Source organism: Pelobates fuscus, chromosome 8 (assembly GCF_036172605.1).
Source record: "Pelobates fuscus isolate aPelFus1 chromosome 8, aPelFus1.pri, whole genome shotgun sequence".
NCBI classification, from domain to species: Eukaryota; Metazoa; Chordata; class Amphibia; order Anura; family Pelobatidae; genus Pelobates; species Pelobates fuscus.
In genome coordinates this window covers 100286478-100312503 of record NC_086324.1, presented here as the reverse complement: position 1 = coordinate 100312503, position 26026 = coordinate 100286478, and the positions used below count along the sequence as shown (strand labels likewise).

The 26026-nt window shown below is 45.4% G+C and overlaps 1 protein-coding gene across 2 annotated transcripts in view; it reads left to right on the top strand.

Moving 5' to 3' along the window:
- Positions 1-26026, top strand: part of CALCRL (calcitonin receptor like receptor) — a 363980-nt gene that overhangs the window by 295098 nt on the left and 42856 nt on the right. The window lies entirely within an intron of this gene.

The following is a 26026-nucleotide window of genomic DNA, read 5'->3' as shown; positions in this document are numbered from 1 at the left end:
TGAGACACCGTATTCCTGGCAAATTCAGCCCACGGAAGGAGGCGAGACCAGTCGTCCTGGTGCGCATTAGTGAAGCAGCGCAAATTCAATTCCACAGACTGATTAGCACGTTCGGCTGCACCATTGGATTGTGGATGATAGGAGAAAGTAAACGATAAGGAGACCCCCATCTCAGCACAAAAGCCCCTCCAAAACCGAGAGACAAATTGAGGGCCCCTGTCAGATACGATATCCTGAGGTACCCCATGCAAGCGGAACACTTCCTTGGCAAACACCTGAGCAAGCTGAATCGCAGAAGGCAGTTTCTTAAGCGGAATAAAGTGTGCCATTCTAGAGAACCTATCCGTCACAGTCAATATCACTGTCTGACCATCAGAAGGAGGAAGGTCTACAATAAAATCCATGGATAAGTGGGTCCATGGTTTCTTGGGTACAGATAGAGGCATCAGTAGACCCTGGGGTCTCACATTAGGAGACTTACACTGCGTACAGACCCGACAAGCCTGTACAAAATCCACTACGTCTCGCTTAAGTGAAGGCCACCAGAACTGTTGAAGGAGGCCCTTATAAGTCTTGGTAACCCCCGGATGACCAGCAGTTTTGACGGTGTGAAATAAAGTTAACAACTTTTTTCTGTCATTTACTTTAACGTATAGTTTACCAACAGGCGTCTCAGGGGGTGCTTGGGTTTGGTATGTCTTAATATTATCAAGGAAAGGAGATTAAACAACCAAACGGGTAGCAGCTATTATCTGAGACGCAGGTACAATAGGTTCAGGTTAACATATTCTGAAGGTTCATACTGTCGAGAGATAGCGTCAGCTTTGGCATTACGGCAACCAGGTCTATAGGTAATAACGTATTGGAAGCGCGAAAGGAATAGAGACCATCTAGCCTGCCGGGCGGACAACCTTCTAGCATCAGCTATATAGGAGAGGTTCTTATGATCTGTTATAACCATAATTTTGTGTCTAGAACCCTCTAATAAGTACCTCCATTCCTTAAAAGCTAACACAATAGCCAATAGTTCCCTGTTCCCAACATCGTAATTATTTTCTGGATCAGACAACCTTTTTGAAAAGTAACAACAGGGATGGAGGGGTTCGTCATACGATAATCTCTGTGACTGTACTGCTCCCACACCCGATTCAGAAGCGTCTACTTCCATAACAAAGGGAAGAGAAGGATTAGGGTGGTGTAGCACTGGAGCAGAGACAAATGCCTTCTTGAGAGTTTCGAAGGCCTTAAGGGCTTCAGGAGTCCAAACCCTAGGGTGTAGACCTTTTTTAGTCAGCTTCGTTATAAGGGAGATAAGTGGTGAAAAGTTTTTTATAAATTTCCTATAATAGTTAGCAAATCCTATAAAATGCTGGATAGCATTCAGTCCTTGGGGAAGTGGCCAGGACAGTATGGCTTCCAATTTAGCAGGATCCATACTGAAACCCTGTTCAGAAATTATATATCCTAGGAATTGCACAGAGGTCTGATCGAACAAACATTTTTCTAACTTACAATAAAGTCCGTTCTGTAATAACTTTTTAAGCACCATCCTAACATGATTATGATGTGACTTCAAATCAGGAGAATATACAAGTATGTCGTCAAGGTACACCATGGCACAGACATGCAATAGATCCCTAAGGACATCATTTATGAGGTCCTGAAACACAGCAGGAGCATTACACAGTCCAAAAGGCATGACCAGATATTCGTAATGCCCACTACGCGTATTGAACGCTGTCTTCCACTCGTCATTCTCCTTTATACGGACATGGTTATAAGCCCCCCTGAGGTCTAATTTAGTGAAGTACTTAGAACCTTTAACACGATCAAACAACTCAGTGATGAGGGGGATAGGGTAGGCATTTTTAATCGTTAGATTGTTCAGAGCCCTGTAGTCTATACATGGCCTCAAATTGCCCTCCTTCTTTGCCACAAAAAAGAAACTAGCACCAGCAGGAGAGGAGGACCTTCTAAAAAAACCTTTACTTAAGGATTCCCGTATGTACTCCTCCATGACCTGGTTTTCTTTCTCAGAAAGAGGGTAGATCTTACCCCTAGGAGGCATAGTACCCGGTAACAGGTTTATGGCACAGTCATTGTCACGATGTGGAGGTAGCTTATCTGCCTCCCTTTTTTCAAAAAACAATGCAAGGTCTGCATACACAGAAGGGACAGAAACAGAAAGTGGTTTAGCCGTGGGCACGTTGAGTAAACAAACAGGACGTACATGAGCCATACTGTCTCGTTGACAAGATTCCCCCCAGGAGAGTATATCTAAACAACCCCAATCAAGTACTGGGTTGTGTTTAACTAACCAGGGAAAACCCAGAACGATGGAAGCAGTAGGGGAGTCAATTATTTGGAAGGTTAACCTTTCCTTGTGCAAAGCACCCACAGACATAACTATTTATTGGGTTTCATGGGTCACCAGAGGTTTCTCAAGTGGTCTACCATCTATGGCCTCAACGGCCAAGGGTGTAGCCTTTTGGATCAAAGTCAAGGCTGCGGTTTTAGCAAAGTTCTCGTCCGTAAGGTTGTCTGCCGCACCTGAATCGATCAAGGCTTTGGTTGTTATAGTGGTTTTATTGACCAAAAGAGAAACCGTAATAAACGGTCTGGAGATGGACACATGAGGGGACAAAGTCATAACACCCGAGGCCGACCCCTCTCTAGGCCTTAGGTGCTGTAGTTTCCCCTCCCTTCTACGATACGCTCTTTCAGCCTCAGTTAACCCTGTAGCACCCAACTGCATGGGTTCAGGGGATGGTTGCCTTGGAGCGGGTAATGCTAGTAATGCAGTACTGGGTAGAGCAGGTAACACCCATGTATCCATCCGTCTTTGACTACGCCTCTCTCTAATACGGTTATCAATAAGAATTATATAGTCTATAACATCATCCAGAAGAACAGGCAATTCCCTGGATGCTATTTCATCCAGTATATAAGCGGCCAAACCCTCCTGAAAGGCTGTTACGAGGGCGTCATTATTCCAAACCACTTCAGCTGCTAGAGTGCGGAATTCGATAGTATAATCAGCTACAGATCTGTTACCCTGTCGGACCCTAAGCAGAGCTTTGCCAGCAGAGGCAACCCTACCGGGTTGATCAAACGTGCGTTTGAAAGCTGTCAAAAAATCTGCAAAGGACATAGGAGGCGTATTCTCCCACATGGGGTTGGCCCATGCTAAAGCTCTCTCGGACAAGTGGTTTATCAAAAAGGCAATTTTGGATCTGTCAGTGGGATAGGAACGTGCATTCATCACCAAATGGATATCAATTTGGTTGAGGAAACCACGACACAATGCTGGGTCACCGCTGTAGCGCTGTGGCGGTGTCATATGAACTACATGAGCAGCAACGGGTACCGAAGTGGGAATGGATTCGGCACAGCAGTAGCAGCCTCCTGCAGTACGAGCCAGTATAGTTTGTAAAGCTTGAGCAAACTGATCCATACGGTGGTCTAAACCATCCATTCTAGCCTCCTGATTAACTAGGAGCTGTGGAATGTCAGCAGGTTCCATTATGGCCCTGATGTAATGTCACGATTCCAGGAACCAAACACGCTAACACACAAACAGAAAAGGTGCAGTACCGGACCTTAGAGTGGCCGGGCTAAACACACAAAGAATAGTCAGGAGACAAGCCGAGTAAGGGGAACCAGAAGACAGAATAACGAGAAACAAGCCGAGGTCAAATGGTAGGAGAAAGTCACAAAGTCAGATAAACAAGCCAGAGAGTACGTAACCAGAAACACAAGTTCAGTAGCAATACTAGCAAGCAAAGACCACAACAGGGCAGAGAGGAACAGGAAAGGTAAGTATTTAAATCCATAGGTTAATTCTGATTGGATAATTTCCAATCAGAATTAACAATCACACGTGGGAGATATCTAGACCTCCCACTGTGATTGAGGCACTGTGCCTTTAACGCCGGGTCCGGTGACTGACCCCGGCGTTTATTAAAATGGGTGGTCTCCCAGCGTGCAGCGTCATGCATGCTGCCGCTGGGGGACGTAGAGGAAGACGCGGGCGGCATCCGTGGCTGGGAGGATGCCGCCCGCCGAGCGCACGCCAGGAAGGGGACCGCGGACGGCTGGAGGATGAGTGCCGCGAGCGGACTGCAGCCTCCCCTCGCAGCCGCCCGCGGGATCCTGACACATAGAATTTGATGGCCAGAAACGGTCAATCTACAAATCTAGATGGTCAGAAAAATAAGACACTTAGGCATACAATTTTCTTTTCTGGAGTTATACAATTGTGGAAGTAATAGATGTCTGATAAGAGTAGCTTAGTGATAAAACTATATTGGGAATTAAGTGAACCCTGTTCTTCCCCGGCCCATGAATTTGAAAAGAGATAAAGTATGTCACTAATTATACTGAAAGCTGTTAAATTTAAAAAAAAATAAAGATAATTAAGCTCCCACTAGTTTGTCAGAGTTCCTGAGGGACTTCAGAACTGTTTCAGAAATCTCAGCTCTAAATCTCTCCTGGTTTTCCATTTAAGAATGTATTATCAGGGCTAGTGCAAGGATTTCTGCCGCCCTAGGCAAAGATCCATTTGGCTGCCCCCTCATGAATGTAACTACATTCTCTCAGATGTATATTCACTAAACTCTGATTTCCATTGAATTGAAAATAGGATAGCAAAGTTTAAGCAGCTGAGCTGTGACTGTAGCTGATTTGGAGAATTATTCTAGGTCAGCTATTTTCGCCTAAATTTCTCATTCCTCTCTCTTAACAATCTGTGTATTCTCGCTCATCAGCTTTTATTCCCATCTTTCTCCTGTTTTATTCCAAAGCGTGCAGTCTCTGTGTTCATGATTTCTCTGCTCACTCTATGCCACTGATTCTCTCCAGCCCGTTTTTCTTTATTCTTATAGGGTTATTCACTAAAGTGAGAACTGTTGGTAAATTTAAAGTGAATTTCTAATTTAGGCTACTTTGACTTTACATTTGAAATTAACTTTTAATTCATTTTGAATCCAACAATTCTCACTTTAGTAAATAACTCTGTAATTGACTTTTGTCATTTTCTTTTCTTTTCCCTGTCTATTCATTAAAGGGACACTATAGTCACCAGAACAACTACAGCTTATTGAATTTGTTCTGGTGAGTAGAATCATTACCTTCAGGTCTTTTGCTGTAAACACTGTCTTTTCAGAGAAAATGCAGTGTTTATATTACAACCTAGTGATAACTTCACTGGCCACTCCTCAGATAGCTGTTCGAGATCCTTCCTGGGTCAGCTGCCTAAAATGCACCCAAACATTTAGTATCTCCTCCCTCTGCATGCAGACACTGCACTTTCCTCATAGAGATTCATTGATTCAATTCATCTCTATGAGGAGATGCTGATTGGCCAGGGATGTGTTTGAATTGTGCTGGCTCTGCCCCTGATCTGCCTCCTTGTCAGTCTCAGCCAATCCTATGGGGAAGCATTGTGATTGGATCAGGCTACCACTTCTGCTATTGTCAGCAGGCAGTGGGCAGGTCTAAAGTAAAAAAGTGACAAATCCAACAGCTTTAGGCGTGAATACAAGTTTAGGGAAAGCAAAGACACCGGTAAGAAATTTAGAGAAAGGGAACATACTGGGAAGGCAATTAGGGAAAGGATAGAGAGATTGTTGAGGTATTTAGGAAACAGAGACAGACTGGTAGACATTTTTGGAAAGACACAGTGAGCAAACATTTAGGGAAAGAAAAAGACTGCCCAATATAAACACACACCTTCAGTACACGCATCCATAGATACACGTTGCCAATACATAAATCCATACACACACTGCCAATACATACATACATACACACTGCTCAATACATACATCTATACACACACTGCCAATACATGCATCCATACACATACACACTGCTCAATACATAAATCCATAAACACACTGTCAATACATACATCCATACACATGTATCCATACATCCCTATACACAAACTGCCTAGTACATACATGTTACATTGAATACAGCATTTTTATCGCTGTGATACATGATGTATTCAATTCATTTGGTGGGATTTAATTTATAATATTGTGGCATTTAATTTATAATGATGATGAGATTTATGTTACAAATATAGGTAATGGAAAATGCACTCTATCCCTTGTTCTGGAATCCTGGGTGCAATGAACTGGATAAGCCCCAGTACCAAAGGGACCAAAATATCAAGTATAAATGTAGAAAAGACATCCAGGCACTCCAAGGTATTCCACCAATTAGGCAATTTTATTGGGCCCAAACACCAAACAACATTTCGACCCCTTAGCTCCTTTGTCAAGCTACTGAAACACACAACTTGTATACAATATATAGGTATACCATTGATAAGTGAAAAAACATGTGAAGTGTTACAATTAATTAATTACATAATCATTCAATAATCATGAAAACAGTGTTAGAATATAATCACCTCTCCAATAAGAATCTCACATATTAGGGGTGTCTCACTATACAATGGAACTCAACCAATCAAACAAAGAAATTCATTAGTCATTTAATTAAATACTAATTAAACAAAGGTTTTTTCCAATAAATAAAAACGATATTAATCAATTGGAAACGCCAAACTACTTACATTTCCGGATCGGCTATGCGAATTAAATCACATGATTACGTTTGACGTGACACGCACGTCCCGTTACGCCGGTCCTTTGATCGCATTAAACTCCGCGCATGCGTCAAGCAGTTAAACCTCCGTCAGAATAAAATTAATACGGAGACGGGGGTATAAAGCCAATGGGCATGCGTATGATAGCGCACGCGCACAACACAACTTAATAAAAAAAACGCAAAAAGAATATAATAATGAAAAAATAACAATTTATAATTTATTGTATAATATCAAAATAAAAATTTAAAGCTGAATGCCATTGCAGTGTGATCACCTCACTTATGGATCAAATGTATAAACTAGAATGACCTAAACTGTAATTATAGATCACAATACATCTATAACTTATTACATTGATAAAACAGTATAATAGGTAACATATCTTGTATTATCACAAATGACAATATATATACACACATGACAATATATATACACATACCCATCTTTTCATGAATCTTATTAATCAGTTTAATCACTTAAGACTCAGTGTAAACAAATCACCAATTTAATGAATAAAATAAAATTAATAAATGAAAATTAATAATATATAAGCCACTCTACAAATGAAGGATAAAATAAATGAAAAATAGATAAAAAAATCTAAAAATCTATATGCAAAATTATGATAAAGAAACACATTATAAAAAGGAAAATTAATTCTGTAATGTAGAATTTGTTTCAGAAAAATATATTCTATCACCATCATATGTGATGCTATAATTTATAGATATATAGAACTTTTTTTTTTCTTTTTAATTCTTTATTTTTGCTGTGCAGGTGGGTACAAGGAATCAACAGACGCCACAACAGCGTATTGCAAGATATACATTGGTTAAAAAGTAGCATGAGAGTCTGCACATTTTTATATTTGTAGCAAGCTTGGCTAAACAGTTGTATCATTAGCGTGAAGTTAAATAAAATACAGCAAGATAATTGATGCTTAACTTGTCTAAATCGGCATTTGTGCTAGGCATATGTGTGAGAAACAAAACAGTGAGCTTATATTTGCCGTTAAAACAGGAGCTAAGGTCATCATCAAAAACAGATTACCATAAGCTTAATTAAGTTTAACCACCAGGGGGCAGCAGAGCGTCGGATATACATGCAGGCTTAGACATTTTAATTACTTTCTAACTGCAGGAAGAGAGTCCGACGCAAAAGACACACATTAAAATTGTAGGTGAGGTGCTAGATTAAGAGGTACACCATAGTCTGTTATAACTGTAGGCATATATGGTTAGAAGCCGCTTGATCCCTCTTGCAGCTGTGCTAAATCTGTGCTTGTAGCTGGTTATTTCAGTGTGTGGGGGCTTGACAGTTAGGAGTGGAGTGAAGCTTGTTCCCCATTCTCGTTGTTCCCTTGTACTCAGGCAGAGTCAGAGTCTGGAGAGAGTCCCCTTATATCCACTGGTGTTAATGAGAGGTGATGCCTCTGTTGGTGCGAGTGTTATAGTGCTGAGGCTTACTTGTGGAGTATATACCCTTATACAGTTATCCTGTGGGTTGCAGGAGCCCTCCGTCTGTCTGCCGTTGCTTTGGTACTTCCTCCTCACTTCTCCGTCTCACAATGAGCGCGGCAGCCATCTTAGATTTTCCCATGCGGTCCCCGGTCAGTCCTTCTGCAGCCTGGATGCCCTGGACGAGCGCTGGGTCCCCGGTGGGGTCCGGGATAACCCCCCCCCCCGGCCCACAGGGGGGGTAACGGGGTCCTTAGCAGGCGGCGGGAGGTCCCGCCGGACCAAGCACGGAAGATCGTCCGCTTCTCCCGCCAGGGCCTCACAGCAGGCCGCTATCCCACTCGCCCACCAGACCGCATCGCCAGCGGAGCGGGGGCTGATACTTGCCCCGAAGGTTGTTGGTCGGGTCCCCTTTGCCCCCTCACGGCAGCTGAGGGTTTTAAGGCGAGTAGGGGCATTTTTAGGCTGGTTATTGCGGGTTTGTCAGGGAGCCGAGGTGCCCCACGTCCACTCAGCTCGGCGGCCAGGCCCAGCCCCCCGATATATAGAACTTCTATGGTGCACATTTAGTAAGTAAGAGAAGTCACCAGAAATATGTAAATGTGAAACAAATATATTAAGATGCACCATAAAAAATAAGTGCAATAATTACCATGTGAAGTTTTAACTATAAAAAACAAAGTGATCTGATAAAGACATCTTATAAACCCATAACTAATGCTGGGATTTAATTAATCTTAAATGTAATTTTAACTTTAATAGTTTTCACCATTTTAATAAATGTCAGTGTAAATATATGATCATCTTGTAAGGGTACTGTCTTATTAATCCATAACTATAATGGGATTTAATTAAATTCAATAAAATCTAATTTTAATGGTATCACCATCTCAATAGATATTAATGTAAAATTATTGTCAAATTTATTAGGGTACAATCTCCTCATTAATTAAGGATCTATCCAAATCCAATTTATTATTAGCAAAATATTTAATTTTTAATTTTTAGATTTTATAAATATTTTACATTTTAAACAGACCCCAAACAAAATTGATAGTGACTGATTACAAAATATCTTAAAGTCTATCAAAATCAAAACAAATTATTATGTAAATGATATCCAAAGACCATGATCTAGATGAAAATACATAAGAGCTATGAGAGACAATCTTTTAATGTGTACTCAATAGAGTAATAACCAGCACAGCCTCACCGATTACAATAAGCTTTAAAGATGATCTGTAGTTATGGGTTTATAAGATGTCTTTATCAGATCACTTTATTTTTTATAGTTAACACTTCACATGGTAATTATTGCACTTATTTTTTATGGTGCATCTTAATATATTTGTTTCACATTTACATATTTCTGGTGACTTCTCTTACTTACTAAATGTGCACCATAGAAGTTCTATATATCATATAAATTATAGCATCACATATGATGGTGATATAATATATTCTTCTGAAACAAATTCTACTTTACAGATTGAATTTTCTTTTTTATAATGTGTTTCTTTATCATAATTCTGCATATTGATTTTTTGGTTTTTTGTATCTATTTTTCATTTATTTTATCCTTTATTTCTAGAGTGGCTTATATATTATTAATTTTCATTTATTAATTTTATTTTATTCGTTAAATTGGTGATTTTTTTTTACACTAAGTCTTAAGTGATTAAACTGATTAATAAGATTCATGTAAAGATGGGTATGTGTATATATATTGTATATATATTGTCATTTGTTATAATACAAGATATGTTACCTATTATACTGTTTTATCAATGTAATAAGTTATAGATGTATTGTGATCTATAATTACAGTTTAGGTCATTCTAGTTTATACATTTGATCCATAAGTGAGGTGATCACACTGCAATGGCATTCAGCTTTAAATTTTTATTTTGATATTATACAATAAATTATAAATTGTAATTTTTTCGTTATTATATTCTTTTTAAGTTTTTTTATTTAGTTTTGTTGTTTGCGTGCGCTATCATACGCATGCGCATTGGCCTTGTACCTCCGTCTCCGTATAATTTCATTCTAACGGAGGTTTCACTGCTTGACGCATGCGCGGAGTTGCGCATGCGCATTAATAATTTTTCGCGCATTAATAATTTTTCAGTTTAATGCAATCATGTGAACGGCCTAACGGGACGTGCGTGTCACGTCAAACGTAATCATGTGATTTAATTCGCATAGCCGATCCGGAAATGTAAGTAGTTTGGCGTTTCCAATTGATTAATATCGTTTTTATTTATTGGAAAATAACTTTTTTTCATTATTATTTAATTAAATGACTAATGAATTTCTTTATTTGATTGGTTGAGTTCCATTGCATAGTAAAACACCCCTAATATGTGAGATTCTTATTGGAGAGGTGATTATATTCTAACACCGTTTTCATGATTATTGAATGATTATGTAATTAATTAATTGTAACACTTCACATGTTTTTTCACTTATCAATTGTTGTATATACCTATGTATTGTATACAAGTTGTGTGTCTCAGTAGCTTGAAAAAGGCCCTAAGGGGTCGAAACGTTGTTTGGTGTTTGGGTCCAATAAAATTGCCTAATTGGTGGAATACCTTGGAGTGCCTGGATTTATTTTCTACATTTATACTTGAGATTTATGTTACAGTGAACTTGTCTCATCCATATATTAATATGTATCATAAATATAATTGGTCACATACTCACTAGCACACGCACACTGACATACACACACAATGTCACTTACACACTCTTACTAACACTCATACACACACTTTTCCTGACATACACACAATGGTACGTACACACTCTTACTGACATACACATAATGTCACTTGCACATTCTCACTGACATACATATAGTGTCACTTACACACTCACACATAAAGTTACTTATGCACTGTCACTACATACACATAAAGTCACTTACACATTCTCACTGACACATACACACACTCTTACTGAAATATACACACTCATTCCAGTTTACATAGTTTGTATAAACATACACAGTTTGTTACATACAGTTTGCTTAAACACACACAAATAACACACACAAACACACATCCCAATATACAAACATATAGTCCAGTCCCCCTTAGCCTCTATGTGGCCCTACCTGAGTGCTGTTACAGGAGGAGATGAGGACCAGCCTTGTTTCTGCTGGGGGAGCAGGAGAGCCGTGCACACTGAGCTGCTTCCTGCTCCCTGCTTAGTGTTTCCGGTCTTCAAAGGCATCCCAGCTTCCTCTGCCTGCAGGAAGCATTCTGCTCGGGTGCTGGGGTTACTGCAGTCAGTGGGCGCCATTGAGGCAGAGGAGCCCAGCAGCTGAATAGCTGCGCTGGAGGGTGACTAAGGAGCTGCTCACCCAGCTCTTCAGCCCCAGACAGGAGCAGCCCACCAAGAAACTTCACGGTGGGTGCCCCAGGCCAATGCCTTGTTCGCCTAATGCTGGCGCTAGCCCTGTGTAGTATGCAGTTGTGAACAGAAGCTCATAGAAAAATGATTTCTCAAATGAGTAGGAGTGGCCACCAGCTACAGTTGTAATCAAAATTATTCCACCCCCATTGAAAATCCGGTTTATTGTCATCATTTACAGACTTTCAGCTATTTTCAATGAACAAATCAAACAAAAGCAGTTGAAATAGCTCAACACAACGAATGCTTCAAGTGGTTTCCCCAAATTTAACTGAAAATACCACTTATAATTACATCTGCAGTCTCAAAATGTTTTAAATAGGGAGAGGAGGCATGCCCACTTACTTTAGCTCCACCTTCATTTACACCCCCATCTTGGTTCTTCGGCAACCAAGCCTTGGTGAAATTTGAGGTATACTTGGGATCATTGTCTTGTTGGAAGGTCCACTGACACCAAAGCTTCAGCTTCTTCACAGATGGCATGACATTTTCTCTTAGGACTTCCTGATATTTCAGTGAATCCATCTAACCTTCCACACACTGCAGGTTTCCAGTGCCAAAGAATTCAAAACATTCCCCAGAGCATCACCAAGCCACCACCATGCTTAACTGTAGGCAGAATGTTCCTTCCAGCATAATGGGACTGACTTTTTTTGTGCTTTTGGTCAGTAGTGGTGTACGCCTTGATGGTCTGGCATGGAAACCTTCTGCGTTTAGTACGCACCTTACTGTGCTCACTGAAACCGTAGTGCCTTTTGCCACCAAATCTTGCTGAAGGTCTTTTGCAGTCACTCAATGTTTTTTCATAACATGCCTTCTCAGAAATCTAGTTGTAGCCATTGATAGCTTCTGTTTTCTGCTCCAGGTAGTTTAACCACTGTTCCTTCAACTTTTAAATTTCAAACTATGGTTCCAACTGTGTCTGTAGGAACATTCAGTGCCTTCGCTATCTTTTTTGTATCCTGTTCCTTGTTTGTAACAAACAACTTTGTGGACCATTTTTGGACGTAATCATATTTCTAACATGCAGTCAAACTTTTTTTTTGTTAATCTTTTTATTTGGGTTTTGTCAAAATGATGGAGCACATTGTGGGCACGCAGGCCCTTCTCAACATCGTTATATAGAACAGGCTTAACAGAGAAACAATGCAAATACATATGTTGGGCCAGTTAACATACTTTTCTAGGTAACATGTAACGTCAGTTTACATCCGGTGATAAGAAACATAAACCATAATTGTTTCCTTCAAGTGAAAGCTCTTCGTGTGTATTGTAAGGAACCTTATGCGTACATACATCTATTCAATATACATGAGATTGCGGGTGTGGTGGGGTGTGGAGATCTTTGGAGAGTATGAATACAGAAGTGTCATTCTTTCACATTACTATCGTCTTATGGTGAGTGTTTGAGTTGGAGAGTGGGGTTGTGTGGTGAGTCCTGCGAGGTAGCAGGAGTGAATCATGGTGTGTTGTGGTCCCCATGTAGCGCGGGGTTAGTGGGTGTGGGGGGGGGGGGGGGAGTTGGGCCTCTCATGGCCTGTAGAGGCCGTTATGAGTGATTGATGCGGGACATGGTCCTGCGTTGGTGTTGGTCCTATTCTGGACTTTATCTTGTAGTGTAATGTCCGGATCTGGTCCCCTGTGCACAGTATTGTCGACATGGTCTCGTGTGTTTGGGTTAATGGGTATGAGTCATATGATCTGTCGTGCTTGGCCAGGGAGGGGGTGGTTCGGGGATTGATGTGTTTGCGGAGGGAAGTAGGAGGGTGTTGTGTGTATGTGTGGGGGAGGGGGGGGGGGAAGTCCACCTGCCACCGTTCACGTTCCTAAGTTAGACTTTGAGTTACCTAAGGTGGGTACGTCATGGCCTATCGGTCCAGTGGTTAGTCCGATGTTCCTGCTCATGCAGCCAGGGTAAGTCCTGGACTGGGCTTTATATCGGTCTCCGGGGCTTTCTCTGATTGCTGTCTATTGTATATTAGCCGAGATCCGTTTGCCCCACACCGGCAGATCCGCCGGGGTGAAGTGTTCTTGGGGTCCCTTATGTAGTGTGTAGGTCTACTGGACAGTGTCTACCTATTATGGGTGCGTAGGGCAGCGTCTCAGTCCCGGGTTTTCCTGTAGGTTTATCCAACTATCCCGTCTAGGAGGTGTCCGTCCCCCCTTCACGTAATGGATGTAGGATGTGGGGCGTATTACCCGTGTCTGTTACCCCTTGGAGGACCAGTCGTGGGTTTGTCTCGTGTAGTGACTATTCCGCGAGGTTGGTAATGTCGTTTAGACCCGTCTCTCATCCGTCACCCCCCCGCTGCCGCGCACGGAAAGTAATCCACGGGGCCCAGAGCTCCGCACATTTCATACCTCTGCCCGTCTGTTCCGCCAGCAGGGCTTCAGCCGCCCTGATGTCTTCCACCCGGTGGATCCATTCCTCTCGAGTTGGGATACCTGTCTTCTTCCAGTATACAGGCACGAGTGCTTTCGCTGCGTTTAGTAGATGACGTAGAATGGATTTTTTATATGCCGATAATGAGTGTGCTGAGATATGTAGTAGCATTAATTCCGGCGACCAGACTATGTCATCTCCCAAAATCTGTTGAATGTCGGATTTGATCTGGTCCCAGTATGGGGCGATATGTGAACACTCCCACCAGATGTGTATGAGGTTACCCCTATTCTCCTGGCATCTCCAGCACGTTGGTGAGGTGTCGGGGAATATGCGGTGGAGCATAGCTGGGGTTCTATACCACATGGAAAGTAGCTTGTAGTTTACCTCTTGATAGTGGGAGCTAGGTGAGCTTTTGTGCTGCCAGATCAAGGCTTTGTCCCATTGCGTGGAGGTGAATGTTGTGTCCAGAGCTTGTTCCCATCTTCGTTTGAAGGCGTCGTTGTCCGAGGTCGGGTCAGTTAACAAGTACTGATAGAGGTGCGAGATGGTATTTCCGAGTGATACGCCATGGAGGCAGAGGGTTTCAAATCGTGTCAGGTCCCTGTGTAGCTTTTCCCGGTGAGGGAGTGAGTAATAGTAGTGTCGGAGTTGCATATATCTAAAGATCGCCATCAAAGATCGTGGTCGTGTCTCCAGCAGTGTCTCCAGAGTCTTCAGATTGCCATCGTGTGTGACCTTGCATATCGGTATATAGTCTGCTTCGCCTAGGAATGTCCAGTTCTCTGTTGGTAGTCCACCCCCGATGTTGGGGTTGTGCGGGATCGGAAGCAGGGGGCAGGGGGATGGAGAGACCTGTGGCAATTCCCTGATGTTTTCCCAGGATAGTAATGTCTGTGCCACAGGTCCCTCCTCATGTCGTCTGCTGCCTCTAGTTGTTCGTCTCATCCAGACAGCCGCTTTGAGTTTCGCTTCGTCTCCCTCCTTGTCTAGTGTGACCCATTGTTTGGTGGTGTCCGCTTCATGCCATTCCAGAATTCGTTGTAACGTCGCAGCTTGGTGATATTTCCTGAAATCTGGTAGGGCCAGACCTCCCCTGTGTCTAGGCATACAGAGTATATCGTGTCGCAGCCTGGATCGCTCCCCTCTCCAGACATATTTTATAACTGCAGATTTTAAAGTCGAAAAGAATAGTGCCGGTAGGGCCGTTGGTATGGTTTGAAACAGGTAAAGAATTCTTGGGAGGATATTCATTTTCAGGACTGCGATGCGGCCATGCCAGGTGATGTGTGGGTAGGACCATCGTGTCAGATCGGTCACGATGTTACGTAGCAATGGTACGAAGTTGCGTTGGTAAATGTCCTGGGGGTTCGTGGTTATCCAGATGCCGAGGTATTTCATGGCTCCCACGCACCATCGGAACGGAAAGAGCGGGCCAAGGGTTTCATAGTCCCTCGCTGGGATGGTGACGTTCAGTGTTTCACATTTCGCTAGATTTAGTTTAAACCCGGAGAGGCGACCAAATCTAGCGATTTCGGACAGTAGGCATGGTAGAGTGGTCCGGGGCTGGGAAACAAAGAACAGGAGGTCGTCTGCATACGCAGCTACCTTATGCTCAGTGCCCTGCCACATATAGCCTCGGATGTCACAGCTGTCCCGAATGGCCTGTAATAACGGCTCTAGGGATACTGCGAATAGGAGTGGTGACAGGGGGCATCCTTGTCTGGTGCCATTCGCAATTTTGAAGCTTGTGGTTAATGCTCCATTAACTCGGACAGTTGCTTTTGGTGTGCTGTATAGAGCCGTTATCCAAGTCATGACTCTCTGCCCGAAGCCCATCCACCGGAGTGTCTGGAACATGTAGTCCCAATTGACCCGGTCGAATGCCTTCTCTGCGTCCGTGGACAGTAGCATAAGGTGTTTGCTGTATTTCCGCGCATGATGTTGTATGGAGTAAAGGCGTAGCGTGCTGTCTCGGGCTTCCCTGCCTGGGACGAATCCCGTTTGGTCAGCATGGACTAGGGACGGTAAAATCCGTTGAAGTCTGGTAGCTAGCACCTTAGTTAACAGCTTTGTGTCCACGTTCAGCAGAGAGATCGGGCGGTAACTGCCACATTGTTCCGGGTCCTTTCCAGGTTTGAGTAAAACCATTATGGTTGCAGTCAGGGACTCCCCACCAAAGCGTCCCCCATCCGACACTGCATTGACGGCCTTTGTCAGCCAAGGGAGCAATATCAGGGCGAAATGTTTATAATATCCCGTGGAGAATCCGTCTGGTCCCGGGGCACGACCCGTTTTTGTGATTTTTAACGCCGCCGCGAGGTCTTCTGTGGTTATCGGTTCATCAAGGGCTGAGGCCGCTGTCGGGTCTATATGTTTCCGTATATTGTCTTGGAGGTACATGCGTATGGTGTGGGGCATGTCTTCGTCCCGTATCATGGCGTCCGGTTGAGGTAGATTATAGAGAGAGCGGTAGTAGGACTGGAACTCTTCAGCTATGTCCTCTGGGTGAGAAGACACTATACCCGACGATAGGCGTAATTTCCGTACTTGTGTGCGCGGTGTGTCGCCTTTCAGAAGGCGGGCTAGGAATTTCCCACCTTTATTCGCATGTGTGTAAAAGAAATTTTTTGATCTTTGAATGGAGCGGTGGTACCTCTTCGTGATGAGGGCCGTCAGATCACGGCGGGCTTCCATCAGCGCGCCATATGTTTCGTTGAGTTGTGATCTCTTGTGTCGGAGTTCCAGGTTTTTAATAGTGGCATAAAGGGCCGCCATTGCGTGTGTTGTCTCCCTTCATTTGCGGGTCGCGATGTTAATGAGAACGCCTCGGAGGACACTCTTGTGTGCCTCCCATATAGTCGTCGGTGCCATCCCTTCCGTTCCGTTTTCCAGGAAGTATGTTTCCAGTGCCTGTTTTATCTCCCCAATCACCGTTGGGTCCTGGAGTAAGGACTCGTTCAGGCGCCATGACCATGTTGCCGGCTTGAATAGTGGGGATTCCAGTTCGATGCTAACCATTCCGTGGTCCGACCAGGTGGCGGGTTCAATAGTCGCCCTTCGCAGTCGGGTCAGTCCATCTTGCTTGATGAATATAAGGTCTATTCGAGAGTAGCGGTCATGGAGTGCCGAGTAGTGAGTGAAGTCTTTGTCGGCAGGGTGAAGTGCCCTCCAGCAGTCCACCAACGACAGGTCCCCCAGGGCTTTGCGGATAGATCTGATGCGAGATTGGGGGATGCAACTGTGGCCTGTGGAGGAGTCCAGGAGGGGGTCCAGTGGGGCATTGAAGTCTCCTCCAACGATCAGAGCACCCTCTGAGAATCCTCCCAGCTTGTTCAACATCCCCCGTAGGAATAATGCCTGGTTAGAGTTGGGAGCGTATACGGACACTAGAGTGTATATCCTCTCCGCGATCATTCCCTTCAAGAAGAGAAAACGACCCTGATCATCAGTCATTCGGTCTAGTTCCCGGAAACCCAGGTCTGCAGCGATCAAGATCGCTACCCCCGCTCGACGCGCGGTCGGGTGGTTGTTGCAATAACTCAGCGGGAAGCGTGTATTCCGAAGCTTGGGGGCAGCACCTTCTCGAAAGTGGGTCTCCTGGAGCATTGCTATTTTTATGTGCCTGCTGTGAAGGTCCCTCAGTAGTTGTGAGCGGCGTTCCGGGTAGTTTAAACCTCTGCAGTTGAGGGTCAGGACGGACAGAGAGGTGCGGTTGTATGCCATAGGACGTGGTTAAGGGCGCGAGGCAGCTAGGGGTGTGCCGTACAGAGATGGGAGTTTAGCCCACTACGTGGATCAGGTAAGTCAACCTTGTAACTGATGTGCTGTCTCGCGTGGGTCGTGTAGTGTGCGCGTCGATAAGGGACGTCCCTACTGAGTTTGATTATGGTCAATTGTCCGTTTGTAGGCCGTGCCGTAATAGCAGTAGCTAACTAGAACGTGTACTGTGGCCGTGGGAGGGGGTATGTGAACAGTCGGAAGTGTGTGTGTTCCGTGTATAGGATCAAGGTGTGCGTATGGTAGGGTGATTGATACTCTTACAAAAAAATTAAATTAAATAAAATGGGGGTGGGCTGTGTGGTCCGCCCCCTTGGGTGGTGTTCCCAGCGGGGTAAATACCCCGAAGCCTCCTACTTGCGTCTCGGTCGGAGTGACCAGGTGGTACCCTGATATCAATGGGTACGCAGGCTTGTGGCTCTGCCGAGAAAGTCACGCAAGTGAAAGTGTAGAGTCGTGGTCGTAGTCAGAACCGGGATCGGAATAGTATAGGTGTTGGAGTGTGTTAAGCAAGGAAATGTGCCGCTCCAGCCGAATCTCAGCCCAAGTGTGTATAGTCATATGAGACTTAACCTGTGTAAGAGCATTTAGTTATGAAAACATGTAAACACATCAAACGTATCAGAGATGGCAAATAACAGTAACAGTTAAAGGTCATAACATTTTCCGCCGCCCCTCCCCACATGACCCGCCAGAACGGCTCCCCCATTTCCCAGCGCCCCCCTCGATCCCCTTTAGCGTATCGTATCCCTATCCCCCTACGTTGGCCCTCAGGATTCGTCATAGCGTCCCAGCCATCCAATTATGTCCAGTAAAACTAGCTGGTCCGTCAGACCCTGTCTGTAGTGTGCAGTGCGAGTATGGGTCAGTTCCCACTTCCACTACCTGGGCAATCCCAGGGCAGTGGAGCCACCCTGTAGCAGCCCCAATAACATTTCCCGTACATCCTCCCATCCCTTCCTGCGTATAAGGGGGGGAGGGGAGAAGGGGGGGGGAAGAGGGGGGGGAAGAGGGGGTGGAGGGGAAGGGGGGGGGGCAAGGGGAAGGAGAGGGGGGGGAGAGGAGGGGTCCTGTCCGCACAGTTAAGTCGTTCCCATTCCCTGTACCCGTCTCCATTCCCGACCTAGCCCTGACCTATGTTCCTGTCGGTTTGCACCCATCCTGCAACACGTCATCCCAGTTCCCCCATGAACCCTTGTGTACAATCCCAATACTTCCTATAACATAGTACATAATAGCGCATGCATAGTATGTTAGGCATAACAAAATAGGAAGTGGTCTAGGTGGTAAACGATAGCGGGAGATACTTATCAGTCCAATGGGGGGAGGGGTTCCGCATTCCAGCCTTCTGATGATGAGGGCAAAGCGCAGTATAGGCTCTTGAGACCCGGTCGGGAGGGTCGCTGTGTGGGTTGAGATAGTCCGGGACAATCCAGGTCGAGTGTCAATAACCCCTGCACCCCGCAATCCCCCCACCCAAGCGGCCTGTTGTGTTCCCTGCCCAATGTCACCATAGGGAAAAATTGCTGTCCCAGCGGCAGGTGAGGTGATGCAGTGATGAGGAGCAAGATGCTATCAGGGGAAGATAGCCGCCTCAGGTTAACGCCACTGATTAATGAGAGTCTGTTACGAGTCCATTGTGTCCCGGGCGTATTTGAGAGGGTGGGAGTACTGGTGTGGGTCAGGACTTAGCTTTCTCAGTGGCAGTAGGACATTCCACCCATTAGTACCTTCAGGAGGGTCAGGGGTACCGTGAGCCTGTCAGGGTGTCTGTAGGGCCCACAGGGGTAAGTCCCGGTGGACTAAGTTCGAGATGTTGGGCAAAGCAAGGGGGGGGATAGGTCCGCCCTGGCGGGTTCGCTTTCTCGGGGCATTATGGTGGTAGTAATAGTTACAGGCCCTGGCGGTGGGGTTGGGGTCCTTGTGGCGACCTCCCCCTGCGGCGGCGGGGTGCCCGTTGTGGTCTCTGACCCGCATCTAGTGGTCCCAGGACCCAGTCTAGTACCTGTACTGGTGGCAAATCCATGTCTTCTAGGAATCTGGGGACCTCCTCCGGCCAGCGTATCGAGGCCCAGCCATTCTGGTGACGTGCTGAAAGGGCAAACGGGAAGCCCCACTTGTATGGTATTTTGCGTTCCCTGAGGAGTGAAGTAATAGGCCTCAGGGCTCTCCTGGCTTCCAAAGTTACCGTGACAGGTCATTATATAGTGCTATGTGTGCTCCCCTGAATTCCCACATGGGCCTGGATCTCGCAGCAGACATTATGGTGTTTTTCGTGGTAAAGGAGTGTAGGCAACATATAATATCTCGTGGGCCGTCTTCTACAGAGCGCGGTCTCAGGGCTCTGTGTGCTCTGTCGTAGCGGATTTCTAGCGGAATATCACCGGGTATAATAAAGTGAAATAGGGCTGTTAAAGTGCCTTCAATATCTTCCTCACCCTCCACCTCAGGCATGCCGCGCACTCTTATATTGCAGCGTCGCCCTCGGTTGTCCAGGTCTTCAACAGACCTTCTGAGCTGCAGGAGCATGTCACCCTGTCTGGCTATTGCTGTGTCAGTGGATGCCAGCCTGGTGCTGTGGGCCTCGTGTGAGTGTTCCAGCTCCTGTACCCTTAAACCCTGTGCAGTTACCTCTGCTCGAATTCCCGCCATTTCGGCTCGCAAAGCGTCCTGGATTGTGGTCGTGAGCACCAGGAGATCTGCCTTTGTGGCCATGGATGCTGCAATGGTGCGAAGTTCCTCTCCGATGCCATCCAGGGTGGAGGTCTGAGATGCTTCGGGTGTGGAGGGAGCGGGCGCCATCTTGGATCCCGAGGCCTCTCCGCGCGTGTCTGCGGGGCTGTGAAGGAATCCGTCCATCGGACCCTGCGGAGTTTGTTGAGGTCCCCTGGGGGTTCTGGCAGTTTCCCCACGTCGGTTCCGTCCCATTAGAGCTGGTGGAAACGGATTAATAGGGCTTGGTAGATGTCGGCGGAGCGGAGCACCAAGTTTAAGCCGCCATCCCGGTCGACGTCCAGGCCACGCCCCAACATGCAGTCAAACTTGACACTCAACAAACCCCTTGCCAGTTGAAGACTAGAGACATAGTTATAAGTTGTATTTTCAGTTGAATTTGGGGAAACCACTTGAAGCATTTGTTGTGTTGGGCTATTTCAACTGCTTTTGTTTGATTTGTCCATTGAAAACAGCTGAAACTCTATAAATGTTGACAATAAACCTGATTTTCAATGGTGGTTGAATAATTTTATATTACAACTGTATGTGAGGCCAGCGAGATCAAAACCAGACCCTGGTTTTATTAAGAGGCATTATGAAGGAACCGTTCACTGAAAATCTACCAAAGAGGAATTGTCAATGTTGTATATTTGTCATGCAAAATAGCACAATAGGGCCACTTACCTGTAAGCGCAGGGACTGCGCACTTTTGTCGATGCTGGTTCCTGATTTACAGGAGTATGTCACTTGATGTATTTGATAACCTGTCATACCCTTCCAGCTGGTAAATGTCTTAAAGCTTATTTCCATGTTGTCAGCTCACACTGTAGCTTCTTCTGTCAGCTCACACTGTAAGTCTCGTGAGAGCCGCACTATGACCCCGCGGCTCTCGCCGCATTATATTCTGACTTGTTTGGCTCCTGTCCTCTATACATTACTGCTCTCGTCTATACGATGAAGCACAGCTGAAAGTGTCACGATTTGGGGAACCCAACACGCTAACACACACACAGACACACACACACACACAAAGTGTGCAGTACCGGTCCTTAGAGTGGCCGGGCTAAGCACACACAGAATAGTCAGGAGACAAGCCGAGTAAGGGGAACCAGAAAACAGAATAACGAGAAACAAGCCGAGGTCAAAGGGTAGGAGAAAGTCACAAAGTCAGTATAACAAGCCAGAGAGTACGTAACCAGAAAGCACACGTTCACAATCAATACTATGAAGCAAAGACCACAACAGGGCACAGATAGACAGGAAAGGTAAGTATTTAAATCCTAGCCTGAATCCTGATTGGCTAACCACCAATCAGTATTAACAAACACACGTGGGGGATATCTATACCCCCCACTGTGTTTGTTGCACTGTAGCTTTAACGCCGGGTCACGTGAGTGACCCCGGCGCTTAGATAATAGTGCCGGCTCCCAGCGTGCAGCGTTAGACATGCTGCCGCTGGGAGGAGGAGAGGAGGACGCGAGCGGCGTGTCAAGAGGAGAGGACGCCGCTCGCTTATCGGTAAGGGGAGAGGGGACCGCGGGCGGCGACGGACCGAGGGTGAGTGCTGCGAGAGGATTGCAGCCTCCCCTCACCGCTGCCCGCAGAGCCTTGACATAACCCCCCCCTCGAAGACCGCCCAGAGGGCGGGAAGCCGAAGGCTTCAAAGGAAACCGCGCATGAAAGGAGCGGATCAAAGAGGGCGCGTCCAAGTCAGAGACAGAAACCCACGACCGCTCCTCCGGGCCGTAGCCCTTTCAATCAACCAGATACTGCAACCGGCCTCGAGAGAAACGAGAATCAAGGAGAGCAGCCACCTCATATACGTCACCAGAGACCGCGCGGGGGGCATCGGAACGCCTGAGAGACCCAGAGAACCGATTACAGAGCAAGGGCTTCAAAAGGGAGGTGTGAAAGGTGTTAGGTATGCGCATGGAAGGGGGCAAGGCCAGGGAGTAAGACACAGGATTCACCCTACGCAACACCTTATAGGGACCAAGGAACTTGGGCGCGAACTTCATCGAGGGAACCTTAAGGCGGAGATTCCTAGAGGACAACCAAACCCTATCACCCGGAGCATAAGAAGGAGCCGCACATCTGCGACGATCAGCAAATCTCTTTTGAGTAGCAGCAGCACGACAAAGAGCAGCATGGACCTGATCCCACATCTTCCGTAAGGAGGCGAGGTGCTCGTCCAAAGCGGGCATTCCCTTGTCGGAGAACACACCGGGAAGGACAGCGGGTTGGAACCCATAAGCCACCATAAAAGGACTTACGCCAGTAGAAGAATGAGACACAGTGTTCCTGGCAAACTCATCCCAGGGAAGGAGACGGGACCAGTTGTCCTGGTGTGCATTCGTGAAACAGCGTAAATACAACTCCACAGACTGATTTGCTCGTTCGGCAGCTCCATTAGATTGCGGACGATAGGAGGAAGCAAACGATAAGGAGACCCCCAACTCAGCACAAAAGCCTCTCCAAAACCGAGAGACAAACTGAGGGCCCCTGTCAGATACGATATCTTGTGGTATACCATGCAAGCGGAACACTTCTTTGGCAAACACCTGAGCAAACTGAACCGCAGAAGGTAGCTTCTTAAGCGGAATGAAGTGCGCCATTTTGGAGAACCTATCCGTTACAGTCAAAATTACTGTCTGCCCATCAGATGAAGGAAGATCCACAATGAAGTCCATGGATAAGTGTGTCCACGGTTTCTTGGGTACAGATAGGGGCATAAGGAGTCCCAGGGGTTTAACATTAGGGGACTTACACTGTGTACAGACACGGCAAGCCTGCACGTAATCTACCACGTCTTTTTTGAGTGAGGGCCACCAAAACTGTTGGAAAAGACCCTTGTAAGTCTTGGTAACCCCTGGATGACCGGCCGTTTTGGCTGTGTGAAATAAAGTTAACAACTTTTTTCTGTCTTTTACTTTCACGTACAGCTTACCAGTAGGAGTCTCAGAGGGTGCTTGGGATTGGTATGACTTGATACCATCAAGAAAAAGAGACGAGATAACCAAACGGGTAGTAGCTATTATATTAGTTGTGGGTACAATGGGCTCAGGAGTGGAGGTAATAGAATCTACAGGTTCGTACTGGCGGGAGATGGCATCAGCCTTGACATTTCGATAACCAGGCCTGTATGTGATTATGTACTGAAAACGTGAGAGAAATAAAGACCATCTAGCCTGACGAGAGGATAACCTCTTAGCATCTGCGATATAGGATAGATTTTTATGATTATAACCAGAATCTTGTGTCTAGCTCCCTCTAACAAGTACCTCCATTCTTTAAATGCCATCACTATAGCTAATAATTCCCTGTTCCCAACGTCGTAATTCTTTTCAGACTCTGACAAGCGTTTTGAAAAGTAACCACAGGGATGGAGGGTGTAACGGATCACCTGGCACCCCGACTTGGTACCTCCGTTAATGGATGCTCCTAGTGCTTCCTGAGGACTCCAAGCACTCTGGCAGACACCACAATCACCGAATCCGAGAAACCTTTTAAATTCTCCCAAGCATATGAATGCTGTAGACCATTGAATAGGAACCATACGAATAGGCTTGTACTCCTAGCAGTCAACTGGAACAGCATGCAATCAATCCTTCCCCCCAATAATGAGACGACACATCACTTTGAGGGTAAAACAGGAACTCTGGACTGGCTCATCCAGCCTGGCTTTTATTTCCAACTCACACATACAGGCCACACCCAGGGGGAGGCATAAAAGAACCAATGACATAGATGTTACCTCCCACACATCCCCTCCCCTTAGTGTGACACATAATCCCATTATGCATACAGTGTAAAATATACTTTTACACAACTTTCATAACTTTAAAACCATACATCACATTCACATAAAAATACATTTCCACAATCAATCCATTCAGGGGAACAACATATTAAAAAATGGCATAAATCCGACCAGGGGTTCAAAAGTTACTAAAAGTATCTTTTGTTCCTTTCTGGCTGGCAGAAAAACATCCCCACAATGCACCCTGGTTTCCTCCCTTCTGCCCTGGAGTTAATTGGAGAAGTAATCCAATTACCCAGGACTAAAGGCAGACTCCATTAACCACATGGTTGCAAAACAACATAAAACACTTTAAAATACATAAAGTCACATTTACACATAACACACAGACATTTCACCTATCCCCAGATAGCTGGGATCTGCACGCAAAAAACTACCGAATAGCGCGCAGATCCTACTCACACAGTACAATTGCCGTGGAGCTAAAGTCTTTCCCATAGTCTTTCATTATATGAATAGGCTCCATGGTATGGCTATCTGGGGTATCACATTCCCATAAAGTCTGGTCCATAGTCCAAAGGCAAGAGGCGGGCAATCAGCCCCCTCCAAGGACACGTGGCGAGGTCGGTTTCGCCACAGAGGGGTTCGTCATATGATTGTCTTTGTGACAACACTGCTCCTATACCTGATTCAGAGGCGTCTACTTCCAGTATAAAGGGAAGGGAAGGATCAGGATGGTGTAACATAGGGGCAGTGGCAAATGCCTTTTTTAGAGTCTCGAAGGCCACAATAGCATTAGGATTCCAAACCCTTTTTTGTCAGTTTAGTGATAGGGGAAATAATGGATGAGAAGTTTTTAACAAACTTTCTATAATAATTTGCAAACCCTATAAATCGCTGTATTGCCTTAAGTCCTTGGGGAAGGGGCCAGGACAGTATAGCTTCCAATTTTGAAGGATCCATGCTGAATCCTTGTTCAGAAATAACATAACCCAGGAATTGTACAGAAGTTTGGTCGAATAAGCATTTCTCTAGTTTACAATAAAGACCATTCTGCAACAACCTTTTAAGCACCATCCTAACATGAGTATGATGTGTCTCCAAATCTGGAGAATATACCAGTATGTCATCAAGGTAGACTACGGCACAGACATGCAGTAGGTCTCTAAGGACATCGTTTATGAGATCCTGAAATACGGCAGGAGCATTACACAATCCAAAAGGCATGACTAGATACTCGTAATGCCCACTGCGTGTATTGAACGCCGTTTTCCATTCATCGTTCTCCTTGATACGAACAAGGTTATAAGCCCCCCTGAGGTCTAGTTTTGTAAAATATTTAGAACCTTTGACACGATCAAACAACTCCGTAATGAGAGGGATCGGATAGGCATTTTTAATCGTTATATTGTTTAGTGCTCTGTAATCTATACACGGTCTCAAATCGCCCTCCTTTTTCGCCACAAAAAAGAAACCAGCACCAGCCGGAGAGGAGGACCTTCTAATAAAACCTTTAGTTAAGGCTTCCCGTATGTACTCCTCCATGACCTGGTTCTCTTTCTCAGAAAGAGGGTAGACCTTACCCCTAGGAGGCATGGTACCCGGTAATAGGTTGATGGCACAGTCATACTCACGGTGTGGAGGTAACTTATCTGCCTCCCTTTTTTCGAAAACCAATGCAAGGTCTGCATATACAGAAGGGACAGAAACAGAAAGTGGTTTAGCTGTGGGCACGTTGAGTAAACAAACGGGACGTACCTGGGCCATACAGTCTCGTTGACAAGATTCCCCCCAGGAGAGTATATCTAAACAACCCCAATCAAGTACTGGGTTGTGTTTGACTAACCAGGGAAAACCCAGAACGATGGTAGCAGTAGGGGAGTCAATTA